Genomic DNA, 7494 nt, shown 5'->3' on the forward strand with positions numbered 1-7494 from the left:
AACGCTATGGGTTTGCACTAAACCCATTGTTTACAGCAGGCAAGATCTTTCACGTCTCTAAACCCTGCCTTGTGAGGGCTGAGGATTTGATTCAGTGGTTCCAATGCCTGCCTCACAAGCACAAGGACCTGAGTTCGATTCCCAGTATCAAAAAAACAAAACCTAAACTCTACCTTGTGGCATAAAATGATTCCTTTGGATTAGGTGACCTCCTCTAAGGCCCTATCTTGTTTTGAAATCCTTGGGAGCCTCAATTTCCTTTCCAGAATTCGCCGGTTCTGCAGTCTCATTGGTAGAGCTCTTCCGCCACCTAGTGGCTGATTCTGAGGCCTCGCTCTCCCAAGGACGCCTTCAGCTCGCAGATGCGCCTCAATTACAGCAAGAGAGTAAAGCCCTGTCAGTCTTCCTTTTGCAGGAGTGTGGCACACTGCCAGAACCTAGGAGGAACACATGTTTAATTCATGTCCTAGAAAGATATGCTGGGTGAACACAATGCCACTTCTTATGGCAAAGGCCTCGGCGCAGTGGGCATGTGGTCACAGAGCAGACTTCTGATGTCAGGAATGCCCAGTGAGGTGCCCTGATAAATGCAACCCAGAGGAGGTGTGTTTGGGTTGCTCCCCGTGAGCTAATCTGTCCCACGCTGGTTTGTAATGCTTTCAGCTGCTCCCCAGTTAACACTCATTAAGCATGCAGATTCTTCATGCGGGCCTTCCCTGCTGTCAGAAGCCTCTTCCAGAGCCTGAAGGAGAAAGGGGTGGGAAGGGCTCCCCGGGCCTCCTGCTGAACTGAAGCAATCCTGCATCCTACCAAAGGTACTTTCCCTTCTGAGGTCCTTTCCCTACATTCCCCCAAAAATAAAAACTGGCTCTGAAACCTGTCGGACCTTCAGAGTTTGAACCGTCTGGGCTGTGGGACATTTATCCCGCACATCCTGGTATTTGTCAGACGTTGCCACAGATCCCAGAATTATAACCCCTCCCCACCTGATTGCCTAGCTCACACTCATGGTAACTGCCGTTCACCTGAAAATTCTGTCTTCTACTTTTGGTGTTCTAGTCAGAGAGACAAACACAGACAACGTTATTGGTTTTGTCATGACTCAGACAAGAAAGCCAAGGTCTAAAATTGGGTTAGGCGCCTCACTAGGTATCTAAACAGGGAGTGGTAGGGTTATAATAAAAGGAAGGTCTTCAGACTCTTGTTCAGCAGTGTAATGTTTGGGGATTTTCTTTTTATGATCTCAGTGAAGGACCACTGGTTTATTAATTTTCACCACAAACACTACTGAAGCTATTAATTGCCTGTGCTTTATATAGCAGTGCAGGCTTTTTCTTTTTTCCTTGCCAAGGCAGATAATGTAGTCAGTAAGTGGAAGAAGCACTGGGCTGGGAGCCAGAAAGCCGGGGCTCTGGTTTGACACAGCCACCTGGTGGCCCCGGAAAGTCAAAGCCACTGAGCCCTCCGCTCCTTTTTCTCCTCTGTGACTCAGATCCTTCCCTCCTCGAATTCTACGTGTACAAGGGAAGAGTGCTTCTAATTTGTGGCATGTTTCAGTGTCTCCAACCTCGGCTCTATCCAGATAAACTGATGGTGTGAAGATATCTTGGCCTAGCAAATGAGTATCATTCACTGGCCAGCCCAGATTGCTTGGGTGTTTCCATTGCATTATTGCTTTGTTTGCTTGCTTGTTTGTTTGTTTTCTAATGACCTGGACCGTTCTTGGGGAAGAATCTTATTCCCAGGTGCTACATTCCTTTTAGTGTGGCGATGGCAGGTACATTTCATCTGGAATGCCCTTCAAATCAGTGAGCAGTGTCTGTCAGGAGCTCTGGGCTAAGGCGGCCGAGGCCATGGGAGGCCCTCTTCTAAAGCTTCCTGGGAGAAGGATTGATTAGCCATGTCTGCCATGGGCAGAGGCGGGAAGCCTAGAGGGCGAGGGCCATATCTCTGATGGAAGTGCAGAGTGGGAAAGGGCAGAGGAACCAGGCCAGGTGTAAAGGCACAGAGCTGCTCCCATGCACAGCAGAACCTAGAACACAGTCCTCCTCCTTCAAGCTCAGCTGCCTCGAACTCCAGTCTCCCTTCTTACTCCCTTCTCACTCCTTTCTTACTCAGCAACCAACTGCATAGAAGACGCTTTCTGGTGATGATGATGATGATGATGATGATGTGGTGATCCAGGTGACAGGGGCACCAGAGGAGCATCAGGCTGCAGGTGAGAGGATGCAGAGCAAGGGAGGATAACGGGACAATGAAAGTAGACTTCAGCCTCTCAGGGGGCATCTGAGTGCACAGTGATGGCTCACGGCCTTTCAGGTGGTACAGACACTTTCCCAGAGAGGCTGGTGTAGGGACTCCCTGCCCAGATGGACGCGCTCTTCTGTGAAGGAACATTCTGTGCTCCCTGGCAGGCAGTGAGTGCCCAGCCCATCAGCTTCCCCTGACTGCACACCAAGGGCCCTGGCAGCTCTTTCACAGCACCCTAGAGCTTCTGTCCCTAGCAGCTGCCTGGGCCCTGTGGTCCCACAGCGCAGGCTGGCCCACCGCAGACCATCTTTCTCTCTGAACACTGCCCTGGGTGCCGGGAGCTCTCTCAACAGGCCTGAGAGAATGCTGCTGGGTAAAGAAAGCCTGGAACCTAAATGACCCCTTTGTTTGCAATGAAATGAAATCTACCCTTTTTAAAGGCAAAATATCCATGCTGCCAGAGTCCCAGGTAAATAGGGCTCAGCTGCCATGCAGATCAGGAGGATTGAGGCCTGGTCTGGCTCCTGCTGACTGATTGCCCACCACGTGCACCTTCCTTCCCAGGCCTGTGGCAGGGGTGAGGAATGGCCAGACCCCTCTCAGAGCTGTCAAGGCCACTCACCTTGCAGTTGGCTCCCGGGTCAAGGCCTCTCCCTGCACTCCATAGCTGCTCCCCTCGGCTATGGGGAATGCTTGGTTCCAGGCAGGGCCCACCCGCCTGACTTTGCAGTTCTAACTCTGACCCACCAAGACTTCTGGTAATAAAAGGAACCCAGCTGTCACTGGTGTCCCAAGGCTCCTGGCCTTTCTTCTCTAAGGTTATCCATTTCTTTCTCACCATCACCACACCTCTCTCTGGTAAGGAAACTCTGTGATCTCCGCAAGTCTGTTCCTTTCCACACCATAATTCTTCCCTGTTGTGAACCAAACATGATTTGGGCTGTACCGGACCTTAGATGGGTGAAAGGTGAGCCTGCTGTCAACCAGCTGAGGCTGGGGCTGTTTCTGCCCCTGAGGATCCTGTGGCGGCGGGGGGCTCTCATTCTTTAGGTCAAGCTGAATTCCAGCTGCTCAAGCCATCCTTTCCCCGGGACTATAGAAGGTGACTTTTGTAGGGATTCCCTTCACAAGCTGTCACTGAAGCCAAGCATTCAGGACCCTTCCTTCCTTTCTTCCTTCCTTCCTCCCTTCCTTCCTTCCTTCCTTCCTTCCTTCCTTCCTTCCTTCCTTGCTCCCTTCCTTCCTCCCTTCCTTCCTTGCTCCTTTCTTCTCTCTTCTCTCCTCCCCGCACTCTCTCTTTCTTTTTCTCCCTCACTCCTCCAGTACCAGGGACTGCACCCAGAGAGTACTGAGCTCCACCTCCAGCCTTTAAAAACATTGACTGTGAGGTAGGGTTTTGCTGAGTTCCCACAAACTTCAGACCCTCCCGTTCACTAACTTCACCCCCCTCACCTCTCTTCTCTTGGCACCTACCACTTTCACATGGCCTGTTGTGTAATACATCAGGAACTGCAGGAGGCAAGTTAATTAGTGAACAAAAATAATCACTGTTTTTCTCAAAGAACTGAAAAATATCTTGTGACTAAGTGATTTCCTCCTCCAGATGCCCATCATCTGGCCAAAAACTTGGGAGCTTCACCTAGTGCAGGAAGGTGACTGCTAGTCTGTGAGTGTTCATCCCTGGCTGGTGTAAACTGTTTCAAAGTCAGCTTCCTGCAAGATGGACGTTGGCCCATGGTCTTCCGTCTTCTCAGTCAGCCAGCTTTTTAAATACAGTTGCCTTCCTCTCCCCAATGTAATCGGCCTCTTAAGTAGGGAGCAGACAGACTCCGGTCTTGTCACCTCACATCAGGCTTCTTTCCCTTCCTCTTTCCTCCTCCTCCTCCTCTAACCCGTCTTCCTCCTTCTCCTCCTCTTCTTTCTCCTCCTCCAATTCCTCCCTCCCTCTTCCTACTCCCTCCCACACACACTGGAAATTAAACCCAGGGCCTTCATACGGAGCTACATCTACCTCCTTTGAAAAACTTTTTTTTTGAGTCGGGGTTGCTCTAAGTCACTAAGTTATCCAGGGTGGGCTGAAACTTAAGATCCCCCTGCCTAGGCCTCCCAGGGTGCTGGACTTTTAGGTGTGCACCACCACGGCCAGGTCACGTCAGGTTTCTTTACACACCTGGCCACAGGACCCATCATGAGTTTCTCTGCATTTTGAGCTAAGGCAGAGGCTGTCCCTGTACATAAATATATTCCTTGCCACCCTCATCAGGAAGATCTTTAAGAAAATCAGTGAAAGCTCGGGCCCTCAATAAGCATTTATTCAGTATATGCTATGTTCCAGGTGCCAGACAGGCACAGCGTCCCCCAACAGCCCTCAAGAGGCCTTCAGCTATGAAAATAATACAGTGACACAGGAGCTTCTCAGCAGTAAGTCCTGGGCTCAGGGGGACACAGTGGAGGGTGGGTCATTCCCTCCATGGGGAGAGAGTTGAGTGGGGTATGGGAAAGCTCCCCATAGTTGGAGTAGTTCTGGGATTACTTCGAGCTGCTTTCCAGGCTCCAGCTCTGGAGCCACAGGTCGGCTGCCTGCCCAGGTTAGGGACCAGCAGCGCAGATAGGTGGAGTTGGAGTTCTAGAAGCTCCCAGGGGCCGGGCAGGAGGAAGGACGAGCACTTCCTCAGGCCTGGGACTGTGCATGTGAGTGAGGAGCTGCTGCCTCTGGGGACGGCCCTGCTCAGAAAGCCCCCAGGAGAGGTTTGCTGCGGTAGGAGCGATGTTTATCTAAGAAACATTCCAAGTCGGGGAGAAACAAAAATAGAAGAGGACGGGAGGGGAGAGGAGGAGAACTGAGAGGGGAGAAGAGAGGAGAGGAAGAGCTCAGTCATTGCCAGAGACCTGAAATTGCCAGGGAAATCCAGGGAGGCTTGCCCAGTGACTCCATAGACTTCATGTGGAAGGAAAGGAAAAACTCTTCCACTGCACGTGACTGGGCTGCCCTCCACATTAGCACAGCAAGCTAGGTGCTCCCTCCATGCACGCTCTTGATTCCAGGCTAATAAAGCTCTTCATGACCTTGTCAGCTCATGGGCCTTTCCAGTAGACTTCCTGTCACAGTTATCTTTTATACTGTGCCCATTAACATGGAAACAGTGGTGTCCCATAGACAGTAATTCACAACTCAGGGCCAAAAGCAGCTTCCTTTTTACCTTGCAGATCTCACTGCTCGTTGCAGATACTGGAAAACCAAATCCTAATATGCGTTATTGCAATTGCTGGGTCATGGAGAGTTCACGGACCTTGCTTTCCTTTTTTGCTATTTGTTGTTTATTTTTACCTCTTGCTCCATTTCTCTTTCTCAGGCTTTGGAAACCACACAACTGCTTGTAACAACTTTTCAAAGTGCTTATGATTCACAAGCCTTGCATTTAGAAGAAACTCCACACCCTTTAAAGTCACCTCTAAAATCAATCTCCTCTGGTGGCTGAGATGCATTATCATGCCTTTGAATTACCTCGCACCCAATTTACCTCCCATCTTGATCTTCCAGGAGTGGGTGAGCCCAAGAGTCTGGGCGAGGCAGGACTGGGATGTTTTAATGCTCACTGATCCTTGCTTCCCCGGCCTTCGCCAGGCAGCAGCAGTAAAAAGGCTGTTGTTTGTCCATGGAGCCAGCACACCTCTCTGCAAGGTGCCACCCATGGAGCTGCCATCAATCACAGACGGCTGTACCTCAGTGCCAGCCACCTAGAGCCAAGAGCAAAACCCACTCTTGCTTTCACTTATTGAAAATCATGAGCAAGCTATGTGCTGCCATTAAAAATCAGATCCTGAGTTTAAAAGCAGTCAACTATCCATTGCCATCCGTTAGTCTGAAGACATGGTTTTTTGTCCTTGAGAAAGGTCCGTGAGCCAATAAAGGACCCTGGGGGGAGAGTGGGTGGCAGAGGCTGGGAAACATACGAGGGTGGGGATCTTTCCTATTGTCTCTTCAGGCTGTAAGTTTCCCAGCAAAGAAAGCCGCCGAGCCAAGCCTGGGCAGATCCCCTGCAACCCCACGTGGTGATTACTTGGCCCTTCTGGGCTGTGGGGCTTGCTGAGCACAATTCCATGCCTCCTCACTGCACCAGTGGCTCTGACGCCCAAGGCTTGTTTTCCTTGATATGCAATAGGTCCGGTGACCAAGGAACAGCCATGCCATTGTGTGCAATCATAATCTAAGTGGGAGAGATGCCGCTTGTTCACCTGCATGTAGTCAATATTTACTTGACAACAGGAATCCAGGAGAGAGTACAACCCAGTTCCTATCATGGAACTCATGCTGTGCTGAAAGGAGACAAAATAATAAGATGATGATGATGATGCTGCTGTTGATGATGATGATGATGCAGCCTCTGGCGATGACAGCTGCTGTGAAAAGGAGAAGCCGCGGTTAGAGGAGCTCTACTAAGCTGGCCTCTGAGCAGAGTCCCCACTGCAGAGGAGCGAGCAGTCCAGGTCAGAGCATTTCTGAGGGAGCAGCAGGTGCTCAGTAGAAGGAGGGCTCGAGCAGAAAGCGCTCTGGACTCTCCAAAGCAGCTGGCATTTGTGATGTGCTTACCATGTGTCCAGCACTCCGCAGCCCTCCAGTGCTTGTTGGAAACCAAAATTGTCTCAACAGTCCTGTGACAGTCAGACGGCTACTCTCCCATTTTACAGATGGTGAAACAGAGATCAAAGGGACACCTAGTTTGACACAGATCACATGGCTGGGATGCAGCAGCTGAGGCTTGCGCCTGTGTCGGCTGAGCCAAAGCCCTGTGTTCCTGACCTCCAGTGCTGTTGTGGTGGAGCCCTTGCAGCCCTCAGGCAGGGCTTTGAGAGAGAGAACGCTGTAGAGGCGAAGGGCTCTCTGGAAGGCATTTTGCTCTTCCCTCAAACCCGCTTTCTTTTATCACTATTTTCGCTTTCTTACTTGGAAACATTGTCCAACCAAAGCTGCTTTTCCAGATGGCTTCCCGAGTGCTCACTGCTTCCTTGTTTTATGTAGTAAATGTGGCTGCTGTCAGGACACAAGCAGATGTCACTTGGCCCTCCAGCTTCATCACAGGGCTTCCCGGCGGTGCTGGAAGGTTTCATGACTGCTTCCAGAACCTGGGAGGTGGGGCTCAGCCCAGTAAGGTTTCTACTTCTGAGGTCAGAAACAAGGATCCAAGGGTAGACATTCTGGTGGGCACCTCATTCAGTGGATCCCCAAGGACTCAGTGTGAGATG

General features: G+C 50.9%; 1 long non-coding RNA gene across 1 annotated transcript; it reads left to right on the forward strand.

The window, feature by feature from the left end:
• The first annotated feature begins 736 nt into the window (after nucleotides 1–736).
• LOC104870920 lies at nucleotides 737–4654 on the forward strand. Its single transcript, XR_782661.1, has 3 exons — nucleotides 737–815; nucleotides 2119–2218; nucleotides 4586–4654. It is a non-coding gene; the product is annotated as an uncharacterized LOC104870920 (long non-coding RNA).
• The last annotated feature ends 2840 nt before the right edge of the window (nucleotides 4655–7494 follow it).

Source organism: Fukomys damarensis, unplaced genomic scaffold, assembly GCF_012274545.1.
Source record: "Fukomys damarensis isolate Sample0158 unplaced genomic scaffold, DMR_v1.0_HiC HiC_scaffold_33, whole genome shotgun sequence".
Taxonomy (NCBI): Eukaryota; Metazoa; Chordata; class Mammalia; order Rodentia; family Bathyergidae; genus Fukomys; species Fukomys damarensis.